This window comes from Theropithecus gelada, chromosome 14 (genome assembly GCF_003255815.1).
Source record: "Theropithecus gelada isolate Dixy chromosome 14, Tgel_1.0, whole genome shotgun sequence".
Lineage (NCBI taxonomy): Eukaryota > Metazoa > Chordata > Mammalia > Primates > Cercopithecidae > Theropithecus > Theropithecus gelada.
In genome coordinates this window covers 29,439,201-29,459,757 of record NC_037682.1, presented here as the reverse complement: position 1 = coordinate 29,459,757, position 20,557 = coordinate 29,439,201, and the positions used below count along the sequence as shown (strand labels likewise).

Here is a 20,557-nt window from a genome sequence, read left to right as displayed (position 1 = left end):
AAAAAAAAAAAAAAAAAAAAAAAAAAAGTAATGGTAGGTCCGGTGCGGTGGCTCACGCCTGTAATCCCAGCACTTTGGGAGGCCGAGGTGGGCAGATCATCTGAGGTTAGGAGGTCGAGACCAGCCTGGCCAACATGGTGAAACCCTGTGTCTACTAAAAATACAAAAATGACCCGGGCATGGTGGCGGGTGCCTGTAATCCCAGCTACTCAGGAGGCTGAGGCAGGAGAATTGCTTGAACCCAGAAGGCAGAGGTTACAGTGAGCTGAGATTGCGCCATTGCACTCCACTCTGGGCAACTAGAGCGAAACTCTGTCTCCAAAAAAAAAAGTAATGGCAAAAACCACAATTACTTTTACCTCAACCTAACAGGAGGGAGAGGACCAAGAACCCAGGGCTCAAGCCTGTAATTTTAAAGGAAACTGGTGTGTTTCCTTGTGGTACCTCATTGTCTCTCAAAATTCTATTAAAATGAAATATACTTTTTAAAATGGCATATATTCACAATGAAATATACCCTTTTCTCCAGGTCAGTAGTGAAAAGCAGGCATTAAGGCTATATAATATACTAAAAGGGCACCTCTTAGAAAAATAAATTTAATTGCAGCCTCTTGATTCAAATGAAACTCACTCTGTTTTAAACTTTCAATTATAGTAAGATAAAGCTGCTGAGAATGTGCTTTCCATCCTAATTTGAGACTTCAGATGGCAGCTCCTTTTGTACTTCTATCTTTAAAAAACTGCCTCCCCCCAGCCCCCAATCTTGTTATCTTCTCTTTGACTTGCCAAACAAATCTAGTCCAAAAAAATAAAACTGATTAAATGCCTAAGGGAAGGAAGTGAAGAGCTTAACATAGGTGGAATCTGTTACCACATGTTCGGGTTAATTTAACTTTGCTCACATGACAAATTAGAAAGGAAAAGGAAAATTTGCATACAAGGACAATTAAGAATAAACTAGAGGTGTCATTTGTCCCAAATTAGGACAGGATCCCATAATTTGTTTTTCCACTGAAAGAGTACTTTCTGGCAAGCAGGGACTACTGGGTGCATGCTTTTCTTCTCTGATGTCACGAGCAAGTGGGCGCTTCATCACAAAGGGAAGCTCAGCCCACAGTGAGCTGTGCCTCAGGCCTCCTCTTCAGCAAGCCAGGGTAACTACATGGTACTGTTTCCATGCCCTAGCTGTTTAGCTTATATAAAATGTGAACATGCCTAGGGTCTGTGAAAGTGCATCCAGGTCTGGTGGCAGATAGACAATAGGTAGATGGATGACTGATGGAAAGATTCATATATAGATTGTTCCATAGACAGACAGCAGGGGGATTTATTTTATGTAACATGGTGGCTCCCAGGCCACCTTCTAGCCTGCCTGCCCTGGTGATTTTCACATACTATGTCTGTTCTCAAAGCTCTAAGAATACTCAAAAGACCCCCTCTGTAAGTATAATAATGGGGATACATTTTTAATGTGCAGGACATAGTATTCAGTAGCCACTTTGTTATTCCAGCTGCCACAGGAAGTTTCTCTCTCTCCTTAGCAAAGAAAAGATGCATGCACTTAGAAATGCCCAGCTGCTGACAGTCTTGAATTATCCAGAGATTTGCCTCTTAAAATGAGCTTTACGGCTGGGTACGGTGGCTCACACTTGTAATCCCAGCACTTTGGGAGGCCAAGGCGGGCAGATCACGAGGTCAGGAGATCAAGACCATCTTGCTAAACATGGTGAAACCCCATCTCTACTAAAAATATTTTTAAAAATTAGCCAGGCGTGGTGGTACCCACCTGTAGTCCCAGCTACTCGGGAGGCTGAGGCAGGAGAATCACTTGAACCTGGGAGGCAGAGGTTGCAGTGAGCTGAGATCATGACATTGCACTCTAGCCTGGGTGACAGAGTGAGACTCCATCTCAAAAAAAAAAAAAAAAAAGGAGGTTTACAAGAGCTCAAAGGCCAACTAACCCAAAATAGGAGCTGGCAAACTTCTTACCCCCTCACTGGTGGACCTGAAGGATAGATATAGAGTGGGCTCTGAAGTTGTTGAGCATCTGGTTGTGGTGTCAGTGATGGTATTTTTTATTTGTTTGCTTATTTTCTTAATAAGTAACAGACATGAGATCTGGTGAATTTAATAAAAACAAAATGCAAGAATTTATCAAAAGGCTATATGAGAGCATAGCAAATTCTAGGAAAAGCTAAGCCAACAGTAGGAACCCCAGTAGCTCTGGGAGTCTGGGTAGAAGAAACGAATAATGGGCAGTTACAACAAATAACTGCCTTTGAGAAAAGTCTGTTCAAATGATTTTCCTATCAGGTTGCTCCACCTGATTCCTAACTGGGTGAGAGCATCTGATTAATTCAATGTTAACCCAAGGCAGGGGATACAGGACACAGGGACAGAAACCTGTATACCTGATTCATACCACTGGGTGAGGACGTCTGATTAGCAGGGACAGAAGCCTGTATACAGTGGTAAAGGAGTGATTCCCCAAAGACCCACTGCTACTATATATATTTTTAAAAGGCCAAAGGGATGTGGTCAAGCAAAAGCAACAGATATCCATTGCACTCTAGTTTCTGCCTGTAACCTAAAGAAAGAGGTGTGTTTTCTCACTTGGAGTTGGGTCCTTCCAAGGGTTTCCAGCCCAAAGCATGAAATACCCAGTACTCTATTTCCGGAAACTAAAGATTGTACTCAGGAACAAAATTTCCCCATCCTTACCTCACATATCAAGGACAAGCTCACCTAAACCTTCAAAGGAGATAACGGGTCCAGGGTATAGACAAGTGAACATCCAAGCACAAAGTAGTGTAGCAAGAGCCATGATAGGGAAGTGCAGAGTCCTACAGGAACACAGAGCACGACACCTGGCCTGACCTGGACTCAGAAAGAGTCAAGGAGGAGTTGAGGGTAAGTGAGAAGCTGGCAATCTACAAAGAAGTGTCAGATGTCTGAAGGTAGGAAGAGGAGCAGGTGACACCCTGGAGGAGGTGAACCTGGTCGGTCAGACAGGAGTACATGGGGGTGGCAGTAGATTAAGCTATTGACTCCAGTTCTTCACCACTCCCTGCAGCCTCAACTTTGCTGTGGACAGGATGAGGAGAGCCTCTCTCCCCATTTACTTTGGCTTGGCCGTGAGATCTGGTAGGTATGTCTCTATGCCAATCCTAAGAGGCATTTTCATAGCTTAGGTCTTAGGCATTGGGCGTTCCATGTGCCCCCATAAGCCACTGCCATGAGAAGAATGTGCCCCACCTAGCTTGATGGGCCAAGAAAGATGAGAGATACATGCAACTAGAAGTGGAGCCAGACCTAGTCTAGGTCACCCAAACCCCAATCATGAAGGGCCTTGTATACCTGTTAAGTTGAACTTGATTCTAAGGGCAATGGACTCTATTGAGGTGTTTGGGAAGTGACACACAGGTCAGCTTTTTTAAAAGCTCACTCTGATTGGTCCGTTAGGGCAGTGGGGAGACAGATTCCCTGAAGTTCACAACCTTACTTTTTCAATGTTTTTGGCTTACAAGCATATCTTACAAGCATGCTTTTATTAATTAATAAGAAATTAACATTGTATATTCGTTATAAACTCAACTATAGGCATAGAAAACATAGAACATATATAAATAGAAAAAAACTTGTGTCTAAAGGTTTACAATGATTATCTCTGGATGGGATTATGGTTATTATTTTCTTTTCTATAATTGTATGATTTTCTACAATGTCACATGTCTTTTTATTATTATAAAATAGGCAGAGTGCAGTGGCCCATGCCTGTAATCCCAGCATTTTAAGAGTCTAAGGCTGGTGGATTACTTGAGGCCAGGAGTCCAAGACCAGCCTAGGCAACATGGTGAAACCTCATTGATACGGTTAGGCTTTGTGTCCCTACCCAAATCTCATCTTGAATTGTAATCCCCAGGAGTTTAGGGAGAGACCTGGTAGGAAGTAATCAGATTATAGGGCAGTTTCCCCCATGCTGTTCTCCTGATAGTGAACTCTCACGAGATCCGATGGTTTTATAACTGGTAGTTTTTCATGCGCTGACACAGGCATTCTCTCTCACCTGCCACCATGTAAGATCTGCCTCTTCCCCCACCACCATGATTGTAAGTTTCTTGAGGCCTCCCCAGCCACGCAGAACTGTAAGTCAATTAAACCTCTTTATACATTACCCAGTCTCAGGCATGTCTTTCTAGCAGTGTGAAAATGGACTAATACATTTGTCTCTGCAAAAATTTAGCTGGGTGTGGTGGCTTGCGCCTGTGGTTCCAGCTATTTGGGAGGCTTCGGTGGGAGGATTGCTTGAGCCCCGGAGGCAGAAGATGCGGTGAGCTGTGATTATGCCACTGAACTTCAGCCTGGGTGACAAGGTGAGACCTTCCTTGTCTCAAAAAGATAATAAAATAAAATAAAATAAAATAAAATAAAACAAAATCACAATTTAGTGGGCATTTATTACACTGTATGCGCTCATAAATTATTCTATTTCATTATCACTTCCCTTTTTACAGCTGAGGAGACTGGATTTTAAGAGGAATACTTTATTTTCCCAAGGTCAGCCCACTAATATTTGGCACTATCAGAACTTGAAACTTGCTCCATCTGACATGAAAGCCTGAGCCATGATGCTAGTTTTCGTGTTTGTTGTTTTGATTTTTAAGGGCATGCTCAGATGTTAAGCGTAAAGTCTGACAGCTTCTAACAGATGCATATACTTCAGTAACCCACACCCTGAACAAGACCTAGAGCATTTCCATGACCCTAAAGTTCTCTCTTCCCCATCTTTATCCTCAGCCTTCAGCAACTACTGTTGTGACTTCTTTATAAATGGAATTATACAAAACGTATTCTTTGGTTCCATCTTCTTTCATTCCACATCACATTTTTGAGATCATAGAGTGTGTCTGCTGTCGTTTATTGCTGAGTAGTACTCCATTTCTCTGAATATGCTGAAATGTGTTTATTCATTCTTCCGTTACAGGTACTTGATTATTTCCACTTTGGGACCATTATGGACAAAGCTACAATGCACATCACACACAAGTCTTTGTGTTCAGATATGTATTTTCCTTTCTCTTGGGTAAATACTGAAAAATTGGAAACGCTGGGTCATAGAGTATACGCATAGCTAATTTTATAAGAAACTAACTGTGGCATCATAAAAAAATATTATGTTTGGTTTCTACCCCCAGGTGTTGGATACAGAGCTCCCAAAACTTTTGCAGTTTTCTTTAAGATAGAAGTGCTAGGAGCATCTTTTAAAAGAATATTTGGTCTTTAACGCTGGTTCCCGACACAGATCTGCTAATTGCCTTGGAATTTCCTGAGTGATAAGAGCATCTCTTGTTCTAACGAGGTGACTCTTGGTGCAGCTCCTAGATAGCTTCAGAATGGGGGCTGGTCACCAGAAACACACCAAGCCATCATGAGAAGCTTGGAACTTTCAGCCCCATCCCCCATCCTCCTTGGATGATAGGGAAGATAAAATTGAGTTAATAATTGATCATGTCTACATGAAGCCTCTATTTAAAAAAACCCTAAAAGATGGAGTGCAAAGAGCTCCAAGTTGGTAAACACACCCACGTGCCAGGAGGGTGGCACACCTCTGCTTTATGGGGACAAAAGCTCCTATTCCCAGGTCCCTTCTGGACCCAGTTCTATGCATCTCTTCATCTGGCTGTTCATTCATTCCAGATATCCTTCATCATATACTTTATAATAAACCAGTAAATGTAAGTAAGCATTTCCCTGCGTTCTGTGAGTCCTAAAAATTTTTTGAGTCTGAATCTGAGGAGGAAATTGGGTTGTGTGAACCCCGCTTTGTATAGCAAGTTGATCACAAGTACAGGTGACAACCTGAGACTTGCAATTGGCATCTGAAGTGGAGGCAGTCTTGTTGGACTGAGTCCTCAATCCGTGGAGTCCAATGCCAGCCCTAAGTAGATGATGTCACAATTTAGGTGAATTGTGGGACACCCAGGGGGTGTTTGGAGGCGTAAAGAATTTTTTGTTGATGCAGAGAAAGCCCACACATTTGATGTCAGAAGTGAAGTGTTGTGAGAGTATAGAAAAATATTGATTTTTCCTCTTTTAATAACAGTTTTCCAAAGTGTGTGTACCATTTTATGCACTTACCAGAAATGTATGACAGTTCCACTTATGCCACAATTTTACCAATACTAGGTATTGTCAAACTTTTTAACTGGAGTCATTCTGGTGGCGGTATAACGATATCTCATTATGGTTTTAATTTACTTTTAATTGATTACTAATGATGTTGAGACCTTTTTCATGTGCGCATTGGCTATTTCTGTATCTTTGAGAAGTGGCTATTCAAGTCTTTTGGCCATTATTCATAGTTGATTGTCTTCTTAATGTTGAGTTGTAAAAGTTCTCAATATATTTTGAACTCTCAGAATGTATATGCAAATGTTTTCTTTCAGTGTGTGGGCCGCTTACTGATTTTTAAAAAAATATCTTCAATGAGCAAAAGTTTTTAATTTTGTAAGACCCCATTTATTGATTTTTTTCTTTTATGGCTAGTGTCTTCTATGTCTTATCTTGTGTGTGTGTGTGTGTGTGTGTGTGTGTGTTTTGAGACAGTCTCACTTTGTCACCCAGGGTGGAGTGCAGTGGTGCAATTTCGGCTCAACGCAAACTCCACCTCCCAGGTTCAAACGATTCTCCTGCCTCAGCCTCCTAAGCAGCTGGAACTACAGGCACGTACCACGCACGGCTAATTTTTATATTTTTAGTAGAGACAGGGTTGCGTCACATTGGCCAGGCTGATATCGAACTCCTGACCTCATGATCCGCCTGCCTCAGCCTCCCAAAGTGCTGGGATTACAGGAATGAGCCACCATGCCCAGCCCTTCTGTGTCTTTTCTGAGAAATTGTTGTCTCTCTCAAATTAGGAATGACATTTTTGTATGTTTCTTCTAGAAGTTGTATAGTTTTAGCTTTTAAATTTAGGTCCATGATCTATATTGAACTAATACTTGGATGTGGTATAAGGTGGAGTCAAGAGTCTTTTTTTTTCCCCACATGGATACCCAGTTATTCTAGCACCTTAATTTTGTTTTTCCTTTCACCATTGAATTGCCTTAGCTCTCAAATTAAAACCCCACTTATATAAACTTATTTCTGGATTTAGTAATCTGTTTCATTGATCAATTTATCTGCTTTTGCACCAATACTATGCTCTCTTGATTACTGTAGCTTTCTATTTGGGAGGCCGCGGCAGGAGAATCGCTTGAACGCAGGAGGCAGAGGTTGCGGTGAGCCAAGATCACGCCACTGCACTGCAGCCCAGGTGACAGAGCACGACTCTATCTCAGGGAAAAAAAAAAAAAAAAGGAAAGATTTGGAATCAGGTGGTTTATAAGTCATCTAACTAGGTACTTTTTCAAGATTACATGACTATTCTAGGACTTCACATTTCTATATTAATCTTAGAATCAGCTTGTCAATTTCTTACAAAGAAGGGTCTGCTCTATGATAACTGTTATGTTCCTGCAGAATAATCTGGGGAGAAATGACATGTTAACAGTGTTGAATCTTTCCACCCTTGAACATGAAATATCTATTTATGAAGGTCTTTAATACTTCTCAGCAGTTTTGTACTTATTAACATGGAGATCTTAAATATCTTTCATTAACTTTGTCCCTAAGTATTTCATTTTGGGGATGCTATGGTAAATGATATTGAGTCTTTGATTTCATTTTCCAACTGTTTGTTTTGCTCTGTAATATAAATGCAATTGATTTTTGCATACTGACCTAATATTGTACAAACTTTCTAAAGTTAAATCTTACATAACTGGGATACACTCTATTTGGTAATGATGAATTATTTCCTTCTAAAATATTCAATTTCTCCAGTATTTAAGAAATGTTGTATCTAGGCCAGGAGGGATATTGGTCCATAATTCTTTTCTTGTAATATCCTTAGTATTAGGATTATGCACACCTCGTAAGTCAGAAACTGTTCCTTCTCCACTATTTTCTGAAAAAGTTTGTGTAATATTGGCATTATTTCTTCCTTAAATGTTTGATAGAATTTATCAGTGAAGTCATGTGGCCCTGAATTTTTCCTGTGGCAAGGCTTTTAATTAAATTTTTAAACAGATATAGAGTTATTCATATTTATGCCTGATATTTTGTGAGTTTCATAATTTGTGACTTTTAAAGAATTTGTCAGTTTTATCTAAATATTGTAATTTATTGATATGAGATTGTTAGAAATAGTCTTTTATTTGTCTTTTAACAACTGTAGAAACCGGCAGTGGTCTCCCATCTTTCATTCTTCATATTTGTAATTTGTGTTCTCTTTTTTTCTTGATCAGTGTAGCTAGAGGTCTATCAATTTGATTACTCCTTTCAAAGAATGAACTTTTGGTTTTGTTGACTTCCTAATCTACTTTTTATTTCACTGGTTTATACTCTTTACTATTTCCTTGTGATGTATTAGAGGTGTAATTTATGTTTCCTAGTTTCTTAAGATGAAGAATTAGATCATTGATTTTAAGACTTCTTTTCAACATTTTCCCCCAGTTTAAATAAGGTATAATTGATAAATAAAAATTGTATATATTTATGGTGTACAATGTGATACATTGATTCATGTACACATTGAGAAGGGATTAATTCAAGATAATTAACAGCCATCATCTCACATATTTTTTTGTAGTGAGAACATTTGAGATCTACTCTTTCAGCAATGTTCAAGTATACAGTACCTGATTATAAACTATAGCTACCACTCTAGAATAAGGTCTCCAAAACTTATTCATCCTGTCTCACTGAAACTTTGTACCCTTTGACAAACATTTTGGTATCTCAAGCACCTTTCCCTCCCTCCAGCCCCTGGTAACCACCATTCTACTCTGCTTCTGAGTTCAACTTTTTCAGATATCACAAATAAGTGAGATCATGCAGTAGTTTTCTTTCTGCATCTGGCTTATTTCACTTAGCGTTATATCCTCCAGATTTATCCATGTTGTCATAAATGACAGGATTTTCTTTTTAAAAGTGGAATAGTATTTGATTGTGTGTGCATATATACATACACACCATATTTATTTTATCCATCAATAATCACTTTGGCTGTTTATATATCTTGGCTATTATGAATAATGCTGCAATAAGCATGGGTGCAGTTATCTTTTTTTTTTTTCCAGATGGAGTCTTGCTCTGTCACCCAGACTGGAGTGCAGTGGCACGATCTCTGCTCACTGCAAGCTCCGCCTCCCAGGTTCACACCATTCTCCTGCCTCAGCCTCCTGAGTTGCTGGGACAACAGGCACCCGCCACCATGCCCATCTAACTTTTTGTATATTTAGTAGAGACGGGGTTTCACCGTGTTAGCCAGGATGGTCTCGATCTCCTGACCTCATGATCCACCCACCTAGGCCTCCCAAAGTGCTGGGATTACAGGCGTGAGCTACCGTGCCCAGCTGGGTGCAATTATCTTTTTATATCTCTCCATATCTCTATTCCTTTGCATATATAACCAAAAGTGAGATTGCTGGATTAGATGGTAGTTTTATTTTTAATGTTTTGGGAAACCTCCATATGGTTTTTCTTAATGGCTGTGCTAATTTACATGCCTACCAATAGTGTGCAAGCGTTCCTTCTTCTCCACATCCTTGTCAACCCTTGTTATCTTTTGTCTTTTGTGTGTGTGTGTGTGAGATGGAGTCGCACTCTGTCACCCAGGCTGGAGTGCAGTGGCAGGATCTTGGCTCACTGTAGCCTCTTTCTCCCAGGTTCAAGCAATTCTCCCGCCTCAGCCCCCCAAGTAGCTGGGATTACAGGCGTGCGCCCCTACACCTGGCTAATTTTTGTATTTTTAGTAGAGACGGGGTTTTACCATGTTGGCCAGGCTGGTCTCGAACTTCTGATCTCAGGTGATCCACCCTCTCGGCCTCCTAAAGGGCTGGTATTACAGGCGTGAGCCACCACACCTGGCCTTCTTTTGTCTTTTTGAGAACAGCCATTCTCACAGGTGTGAGGTGATATCTCATTGTGGTTTTAATTTGCATTTCTCTGATGATTGTTGACACTGAACATTTTTTCATGTACCTGTTGACCATTCATGCCTTTTTTTGAACAATATCTATTCAAGTCCTTTGCCCATTTTTGAATATGGTTGTTTTCTTGTTATTGAGCTTTTTGAGATCCTTTTACATTTTGGGTATTAACCCCTTATAGGCTGTATGATTTGCAGAATGCTTTCTTGCATTCCAGCGATTGTCTTCTTGCTTTGCCAATTGTTTCCTTTGCTGTGCAGAAGGTTTTCAGTTTGATGTAATCTCATTTGTCCATTTTTGCTTTTGTTGCCTGGGCTTTTCAGGACATATCCAAAAAAATGTTGCCTAGACAAATGTCAAGAAGTTTTTTCCGTTTTCTCCTAGGAGACTTGCAATTTGGAGTCTTTATGTTTAAGTCTTTAACCCATTTGTGTTGATTTTTTGTCTATGGTGTGAGATAAGGGTTCAATTTCATTCTTCTGTTTATGCATGTCCAGTTTTCCCAACACTATTTATTGAAGAGACTGTCCTTTCTCCATTGTGTGTTCTTGGCACCTTTGTTGGAAATCAGTTGACCATAAATGCATGGATTTACTTCTGTAAGCCTTCTTTTTCTCTGATATAAATATTTAAGACCATAAATTTTACTCCAAATGCTTCATTAACTGAATCTCACAAATTTGGATATGCTATGGTTTTATCAGGACAAAAGATTTTAAAATTTTTCTTGTGATTTATTTGATTCATGGGTTATTTCGCAATGTGGTTTAATTTCAAAATATTTGGATTTGCCAAAGTTTTTTTGATCTTTTTATTTTAATTCTGTTGTTATTAAAGAATATATTCTTGGCTGGGTGTGGTGGCTCACACCTGTAATCCCAGCACTTTGGGAGGCTGATGCAGGTGGATCACAAGGTCAGGAGTTTAAGACCAGCCTGGCCAAGATGGTGAAACCCCAACTCTACTAAAAATACAAAAAAATTAGCAAGGCATGGTGGTGGGCACCTATAATCCCAGCTACTTGGGAGGCTGAGGCAGAGAATTGCTTGAACCTGGGAGGCGGAGGTTGCAGTGAGCCGAGATGGCACCACTGTACTCCAGTCTGGGAGACAGAGCAAGACTCCATCTCAAAAAAAAAAAAAAAAAGAATAGATTATTATTTCAGTCCTTTGAAATGTACTGAGACACATTTTATGGCCCAGTTTATTGTCTATTTTGGTGAATAAAGTACATAAACGTAAACATAAAAAATAAAGTACATAAACATAAATGTACATGTAAATACAATATATATTCTGTAATTGTTCAGTAATGTTTGATAAAATGTCAATTAGGAGGCCAGGTGCAGTGGCTCACGCCTGTAATCCTAGCACTTTGGGAGGCCATGGTGGGCAGATAACCTGAGCTCGGGAGTTCGAGACCAGCCTGGGCAACATGGCAAAAACCCATCTCTACTGAAAATACAAAAAAATTAGCTGGGCTGGTGGTGCACCCTTGTAGTCCCAGCTACTCGAGAGGCTAAGGCAGGAGAATCACTTGAACCCGGGAGGCAGAGGTTGCAGTGAGCTGAGATCGCACCACTGCAGTCCAGCGTGGGTGACAGTGAGACTCTGTCTCCAAAAAACAAAAACAAAAAAAGGCCAATTAGGTTACGTCCGTTTAGAGTTATTCAAATCCTCTGTATGTTTTCTGATTTTTTTTTGTTTATATGTTGTATCAATTACTGAGAGAAGGTAAATCTCTTCAACTCTTATGAATTTATCTATTTATCCTTTCAATTCTATCAGTTTTGCATTCATATACACTGAAGTTTGTTAGCAAATATTCAGGAATTGTATATCTTCTCAATGAATTGATTCTTTTGTCATTATGTAATGTCACTCTCTATCCCTGGTAATTCTCCTTGTCTTTGTCTGATAGCAATACCACTCCTGTGTTTTTACAATTAATCAATACATGGTTCTCTTTTCTATTCTCTTAAGTTGCATGTATCTTCATATTTAAAGCGTGTCCTTATAAACATCATATAGTTGAATCTCACTTTTTAAAATCTAGTCTAGCACTCTTGCTCTTTTCATTAGATGGTTTAGTCAAGCTAGACAGAATGTAATTAGTAATTTGATTGGGTTTGATTCTATCATCTTGCTATTTGTTTTCTCTTTGTCCCCTTGTCCTACGTTTCTTATTTTCCTTTTCCTGTCTTCTTTTGGATCAATTGGGTGTTTTCTTGTATTTCATTCTATCTTCTCTAATAGCTTTTTAGCTATGCCTAACTTTTAGTGGGTGCTTTGGGGATTAAAATAAACATATTTTATCACTGTCTACCTTGAATTAACTTTATGCCACTTCACATAAATGTAAGAACTTTACAACAATATACTTTCATTTATCCACCCTCATCTTTTGTGCAATTGTCATACATTTTGCTTCTGCATAGATTATACACCTCACAGTACTTTGTTACTATTTTTGGTTTAAGCACTTGAATTTTTTTTTAAAGAAACTAAGAAATAAGAAGAAATGTCTTTTATATTTATGCCCCACATATTTTCCATTTCTGGTAGTCTTTTTAATGCAGATCTGATATCATGTGGAATCATTTTCTTCCTGCCTGGAGGACTTCCTTTAACATTTCTTGAAATGCATGTATGTTAATGATTCATCCAGCTTTTACTTATCTGGAAATGCCTTTAGTCTACTTTTTAAGACTACTTTTTTTCCGGATATAGATTTATGGGTTGACCGAGGTTTTTTAGTATAGTTTTGTTTGGTTTTTATTTAGTCATTTCAAAGATGCTGCCCCATTATCTTCTGACTAGTTTTATGTCTGATTAAAAAAAAATAGGAATATTTCTCATTATTCCTTTTTGAGTAACCTGTCTTTTTTCCCTGGCTACTTTTTAATTTTTCTCTATCTTCAGTTTTTAGCAATTTGATTATGATGTGCCTAGGTGTGGCTTTCTTTGTGCTTCTCTTAAGTAAGTTTTATTGAATTTATTGGATTTGTATGTTGACATTTTTTCATCAGATTTTGGGGATAGTGGCCATTACTTCAACCTTTTTTTCCTGTCTCACTTTTTTCTCTCTTCTACTGTGACTCTACTTACGCATACATTATACTGCTTGATGTTTTCTCACAGATCACTGAGTCTTTTTTTAAAATCCTTTTTTTCTCTGTGCTTCAGTTTGGATAATTTCTGTTGACCTGTTTTCAAGCTCACTGATTTTTTCTTATGCAGTGTTCAATCTAATGTTAAGCATTAAATACAGTGAATTTGTTTCATGAAGTATGCTTTCTAGTACTGTAATTTCCACTTGTCTCTTTTTAAGGTTTCTCTTTCTCCATTGAGATTTCTATATTAATGTGTCCATCCTTCCTTTTAATTCTTGAAATTATTTCTACTGGCTGTTTTAAAGTCTTTGTCTGCTACTGCCAACATCTGTGGCATCTCTAGTCCTATTTCTACTGACTTTATTCTCTGGGTTATGGGTCACGTTTTCTTACCACTTTGTATGTCTAATAATTTTTTTATTGAATGCTGGGTCTTATGAATGCTACAATGTTGAGTTTGGATTACGTTGTTTTCCTTTAGGGTGCTGAGTATTGCTAAGGCAAGCATTTAATTTACGTATGGTGCAGCTTGATCCTGTTGAGGCTTGTTTCTAAGCTTTGTTAAAGTAGGCCAGAAATAGCCCATAGGCTAGGACTAGAGTAGTCCTGTTTCTAAGGATTGGTCTTTCTGGGATCTCAATTGAATGCCCAGAGTGTTCAGTGATACAGTTGAACTATGATTGGCCAGAAATCCAATGTCTGCCATTGCTATGTAACCTCGAGAATCTCCAGCCAGAGCACAGTCCCTCAGTAGGTACCCTCTGCCAGGCTACGCAGGATCCTGTTGCACATGTGCAGCTTTGTATTTGGCCAAAGACTGAAGGGGACCCATAGGCAGATTTCTAGGGCATCTTCCCTGTTTGGCTCTTTCTTCTTTGATATCCTGCCATAGAAATTCCAGCTACTGGCTGGGCGCGGTGGCTCATGCCTATAATCCCAGCACTTTGGGAGGCCAAGGCAGGCAGATCACGAGGTCAGGAGATCAAGACCATCTTGGCCAATATGGTGAAACCCCGTCTCTACTAAAAATACAAAAATTAGCTGGGCGGGTGGCACATGCCTGTAATCCCAGCTACTCGGGAGGCTGAGGCAGGAGAATCACTTGAACCAGAAAGTCAGAGGTTGCAGTGAGCCGAGATCGCGTCACTGCACTCCAGCCTGGGCGACAGAGTGAGACTCCATTTCAAAAAAAGAAAAAAGAAATTCCAGCCATTTCCACAGCCTGAAGTCTGAACTCTGTTGACTCCACCCAGTGAAACTAGTACCGTCTTGTGGGATTTACTTCCTCGTGTTGCCACTTGGAAAGTGTCCCTAGCAGAAAGCTAACTTGAATGTGGAGCTTAGCACATGTGTTTCCTTTGCTCAGGATTTACTGGCCAGGTTTTGGTAAATCTTTACAAGCAATGAGCAAAGCTCTTGGCAAATATTAGGTGCTTAGTAAGGTGTTTTTCACGGAGGAAGGTGTGATGAATTTGGTTCACTTCTGGAAATACCCACAAGGCTATTCAAATGGCCTGTCCACAGAATCAATCTCCATTTCCCCCATTCACTCCCAGCTTCCCCTCAGGGGTAACAAACTGTCTCCTCTCTTTGGAAGCTGACAAGCAGTTTTCTGTGCATTTGGGTTACTCAGTTTGTAAAGCTTTGAGCATTTAGATAATGATCAGAATTGCATTCATCGACAGTTAAGATACACACTGTTTTCTGGGGGATTTGATATACTTTTTCCAAATCAGCTAAATGCTCGCTGGAAGAATTATTGGTGGGGAGGGGAGGCTAAACGACTTAGCATAAATCATCATTCAGAATGTGTCCTTGAAGCCCTGCATATAGTTTCTCGAGTTACCAAGAAAAGAACTTCTGAGTCTGTTTAAAGAAAGCAGCAGCAGCCAGCTCCAGTGTCCTCTTCAAGGAGAACGCTCCAGGTTTAGGAAGCTCTTGGGTGAAAGAAATCCCCAACAAGACCTCCTGGCTCCTTGTATTCACCTCAAACACCAGCTCGGCCTTATCTTCCCAGGGCCCATTTTCTGGACCAGTGAACCAAATAAAGACAGGCCATTTTCTTTTGTTTGCATCTTGACTGGGAAGACCAGGTCTCCAAAGGAAGGATTATTTCGAGTTGCTTTGGAGATTATTTGAGTATTTCACACTTTATCCTTATCCACTGCCTGTCCCCCTACTGCCATCACCCTGCAACATAAACACACTATATATAATCAACACCATCTTCTCTCCTGTGAAAGACGTGTCATTTGCCTTTGTGGCCCAATCACCCCATTCTTGCCTTGGAGACACCGGATGGGTACTTTGAGTTCAGAATTCCTATAGTTCGGCCAGTAGATCTAACCCTTCAACTAAGATTTCCTCTTCATCAATAAGCACTAACTTTCCCCGTGCCTGCGTTTTGATTCAAAAATACAAGACAAACAAAGGATTGAAAAGATTAAATGTGTGAGGGTTTAATTTTCCTCTGGGGGAGAAAAGACAAGTTATGATTTTCTTCTAAGCAAACAAACCATTTTCCATATGCCTCTAAGAGAAAACTGCTTTTCTGTTATTCTGCACATTCCACAAATAAATCCAGTGGGGATGGGGGTGCCTAGGAAGCAGCACATTTTCTTATGTTGTAGAAAAAATGTGTTTTCCAACTCATAGTCTCCAAGCTCTAGTATAATTAGGTTTGAGGAGCAACTCTGCTTTTGAAAGGGAGCCAGGGAGCATGGAAGAGCCAGGGTTTACTTTCTGCATGCTGTGAGGGCCTCTGGGTGGGAGTCTAGCGAGACCTGACTTCATGGCTTGAGGCAGCTGGTGCACCACGCACCTGCCCCCATGGTAGGACACTTGCCCTTCACCACGAGATGGGGCTGGGAGGCTGTGCAACCTACAGAAAGATTGTCCAGAAATACCTTCTGCAGTGTTACCTTCTGGATTCTAGCTCCTGGGGCATATATAACCCCCATTCTCAAACCTTAGAGGGGAACCTAGGGTGGCCCTTCACATCCTTGCTAAAACTTCAAAGACTTTGGTACCTGGCCTTGTCATTCCGCTACTTCAGTCGCCCCCCAATCTTTTTGGCACCAGGGACCGGTTTCGTGGAAGCCAATTTTTCCATGAATGGTGGGGGGGATGGTTCTGGGATGAAACTGTTCCACCACAGATCATCAGGCATTAGATTCTCATAGAGAGCACACAACCTAGACCCCTCGCATGCACAGTTCGCAATAGGGTTCACGCTCCTATAAGAATCTAATGCTGCGGCTGATCTGACAGTAGGCGCAGCTCAGGCAGTAATGCTCACTCCCCTGCCGCTCACCTCCTGCTGTACCGATACCAGTCCATAGCCCTGAGGTTGGGGACCCCTGCCTTACTTCATCGCCTTCAATAGTTCCCCATTGTTTTTATGATGAAGTTTCTATTCCTTAGATTTTCTCACAAGTTATTGTTGGTTTTTTGTTTTGAGATAGGGTCTCACTATGTCACCCAGCTGGACTACAATGGCACAAACACAGCTCATGGTAGCCTTGACTCCTGGGCTCACGCAATCTTCCCATCTCACTATGCCTGGCTAATTTTTTATTTTATTTTATATTTTCAGAGATGGTGTCTGGCTATGGTGCCCAGGCTGGTCTTGAAATCCTGGGTTCAAGTGTTCCTCCTGCCTCAGCCTCCCAAAGTGCTGGGATTACAGGGATGAACCACTGTGTCCTGCTGGTAAGTAAGTCCTTAATAACCTGATCCTGCTGTATCTTTCCCTTATCTTTCACTCCTCCCTCTGCAATCCTCCCTCCACTCTCCTAATGACACCCTCCACCAACCCCTGCCTCTCTCCTCCAGCATATGGAAGTCTTTGCAATCCCTTGGATGCACTGGACTCTCTTCCAGCTTGGAATGCTGTACCTGGAGGGTGGGAACAACATCCCCTTGCTGCATCCTGCTAGCTCCTGTTCACACCTCAAATCTCAACACAGGATTGCTTCCTCCAGGAAGGCCTCCTTCAAGGCTGAGTTGGGCATCCCTCCTGCTTGCTGCCATAGTTCACTGTGCTTACCTCATCACAGTTATTCATTCACAAGTATTTATTGAGTGTTTCCATATAGCAGCCACTGGGCTAGGTCCTAGGAATACAGTAGGAAGAAACAGTAATAAATAAGAAAAACAAACAAATACCTGAGAAAATCCTATTTGTGATAATTTCTGGGAAAGAAAAGGATATAGACATGGAAAATAGGGGGCAAGGTAAAGACCACCTTATCCTATTTTATTCTTATGTTCTCTTCATTACTCTCTCCACTATAGCAGGCACCCCAAGAGCAGAGATTTGTGTTACTCTTCGCTTTACTTCTAATGCCCAAGTAGGACGCAGCATAATGAAGGCATTTGATAAGAGTTTGTGGTATGAGCCATAACCATTTTCCCTTCCTTCCATTTCCGGGCCTGTTTTCAACATTGCTGGAAACTGGAAATTTCAAATCTCTTTCCAGGAAGGGTCAACTGGACAGAGAACACAGGACATTGAATGAAGACACTCTGAATTAAAAGGACAGAGCAGACAGACCCTGACTCATTTGGAAATCAACCTCCTTCCCTAGTCTGCCAAGTATTTAATATCTGTCATTATTGATATTTTAAATATAAGGATATTTTAAATATGACCTCAAATTCTTTGACAATGCTTCCTCTTGAATGTGGGCTGGTCCTAATGACTAGCTTCCAATGAGTAGAAATTGCAGAAATGATGTGTTAATTTTGAGGCTACATCATAAAAGACAAAGATAATGCAGCTTCCATCTCAGTCCCTCTTCCATCTTGCCCTGTGGGAAGCTGGCTTCCATTTCGTAAGGACATTCCAATAGCCTAAGAAGCGATGCCCATGGTTAGGAACTGAGACCTCCCGCCAAATGACAAATGAGTGACCATCTCAGGAACAGCTCCCTCAGCCCCACCAAGCCTTCAGAGGACTGCAGCTCCGGCCAAAACCTTAGCTGCAACCGCATGAGAGAGCCTGAGTCAGCCTCTCAACTGAAGTGTTCCCAGACTCCGGACCCACAGAAATCCACAGATAATAAAAGTTTGGTTTCAACCACTGTGTTTTGGGGTAATCTATTATGTAGCAGTAGATAATATGTCTGCACACTTGAACTTATGTCGTAAAAGATGGGAGTTAGCTGAGCCTCCTCTGCAAGGAAAGGCTCTTTCCATTCCAGACAAAAAAGGACAACTTGTCTGAAAAATCAGAAGGGTAGTGGGATGGACTGAATGTTGGTGTCCCCCTAACACTCATAAGGTAAAATTGAATTCCCAATGTGATGGTATTTGGAGTGGGTCCTTTGGGAGGTAATCAGGTCATAAGGGTGGAGCCCTCGTGAATGGGATGAGTGCCCTTGTAAAGGGGACCCCAGAGAACTTTCTTGCCCTGCCCTCTTTCTGCCATGTGGAGATACAAGGAGAAGTGGGCACTCTGCAGCCAGGAAGAGGGCCCTCACTAGAATCGACCATACTGGAGCCCAGAGCTTGCACTTGCAGCCTCTAGAACTGCAAGAAATAAATTTTTGTTGTTTATAAACCACGCAGTTTACGGCTGATATAGTTTGCATGTTTGTCCCTTCCAAATCTCATGCTGAAATGTGACCTCCAGTGTTGCAGGTGAGTCCAGCGGGAGGTATTTGAGTCATGGGGATGGATCCCTCATTAATATCTTGATGCCCTCCCCACAATAATAAGTTCCTGTGAGATCTCTCTGTTTAAAACAAAAAATGAGACAGAGACTGGGACCTCCTCTCTCTCTTGTTCTCTCTCTCTCTCACCATGTGACACACCTGCTCCCTCTTTGCCTTTCATCATGATTGTAAACTTTCTGAGGCCTTACCAGGACCCAAGCAGATGTGGGTGCCATGCTTGTATAGCCTGCAGAATTGTGAGCCAAGTAAGTCTCTTTCCTTTATAAATTAGCCAGTCTCAGGTATTCCTCTATAGGAATGCAAAATGGACTAACACAATGGCACTTTGTTATAGCAGCCTGAATCAAGACAGGTAGTTGCTTTTTCATCTGTAAAGAGACTAGGCCTATCTTGGATTCTCAGGTTTCCAGCCTTCTCCATAACATCCGCTATGACCCCAAAGGAGTTGTGAATGTAAGTAGGCATATAATTAACAATTCATGCATCTTGAAAACTTTCAATGTGTTGGCACTGTTCTAAAGAACTTTGCGTATATTAACTCATCTAAGCCTCACAACTGCCCCGTCAGATACTATGATTGTCCCTGCTTTACAAATGAAGAAACTGAGGCACTGAGCAGAAATAACTTGCCAAAGCAAGTTTTTAATATTGGAGAAAAGGCCCTAACAAAAAAGAAGGCTTACTATGTGAAAATCATTTTAACAAACACTTTCATAGCATTTCTCTTAATCCACAACACAAACCTGCAAGAAATAGGTCAAAGGCCCCTCTTTTGAAGATAAAAAATGAGGCCCTTGGAGGGTAAGTGACTTGCCCATGGTCATACAGGAATTGGCAGGTGTGGGTTCAAAGTCTAGGTCTGTTGCTTTCAAAGCCTTTCCTCAACACCCAGCTGCCTCCCTGTTCCCCTACCCTCTGCTCTCAGCTTCAGATGTGTGCTTGGCAGATCCAGAAAAATCCCTCAGGTGCTGGCCAGCTGCCTAAATGAGGAATGAGGTGACAGCCCTGAAATTACACATCCCCAGGCACCTCCAGGCAGCTGTTACCTGCACCCAAGTCTATGCTGATGTGCTTTACCACAAGCCTTGGGTCAGAGATGAGTGAGAAAAGTGGGCAGAAAAGGAGCAGGATAAATGGGCTGCAGTAAGCCCAGCTGTTTTGGCTTCAAGGCAAGAGTTCAGTAAATCCAGAAACACCTGTGCCTGTGACATTCCTGAGGTTGATGCTGCCTCAGGGCTTGGCTCTGCTTCCTGGGATGAGGCAAGAGTTCAGAGGAGATGGACAGAAATACCTCTCCTGACTGTCAGGAGAAGGGAAGAGCCCCATCTATGAAGTCAGACGGGCCAGCCTAGGAGAAATTCATACTGTGTATCCATCCACATACCTGTGTCATCTGTGTGAGTAGAAAACCTGCTTCCCTGCACATAACACGCACTCACTTGTCCATGTTAACTCCCTCGCCTCTCCACTCTCCTGTCCTCATCTGCAGGATTTGAGGTATCCCGTGACTTAACATGGAAGTCAAAAGGCCATCCTCATGAGCTAGAAACTGTTAGCTCTCCTTGCATTTCTATAAGGCAATGGTCTGAGACCTCTTTTGGATACTTGGGATGACTGCATTTTGCTGTAACACAGGGAAAAGAAGAGAGCTGTGGGAGTCCAACTTTGAGGGCTTAAAGATCACCTGGAGAGCATGTTAGAAACGCAACACAGACTCCAGTTTCATTCCAGTG

General features: G+C 41.2%; 1 pseudogene; it reads right to left on the bottom strand.

Moving 5' to 3' along the window:
- The window catches only part of LOC112605865, a 46,535-nt pseudogene extending 26,195 nt beyond the window's left edge, over nt 1-20,340 (bottom strand).
- Nucleotides 20,341-20,557: the final 217 nt, after the last annotated feature.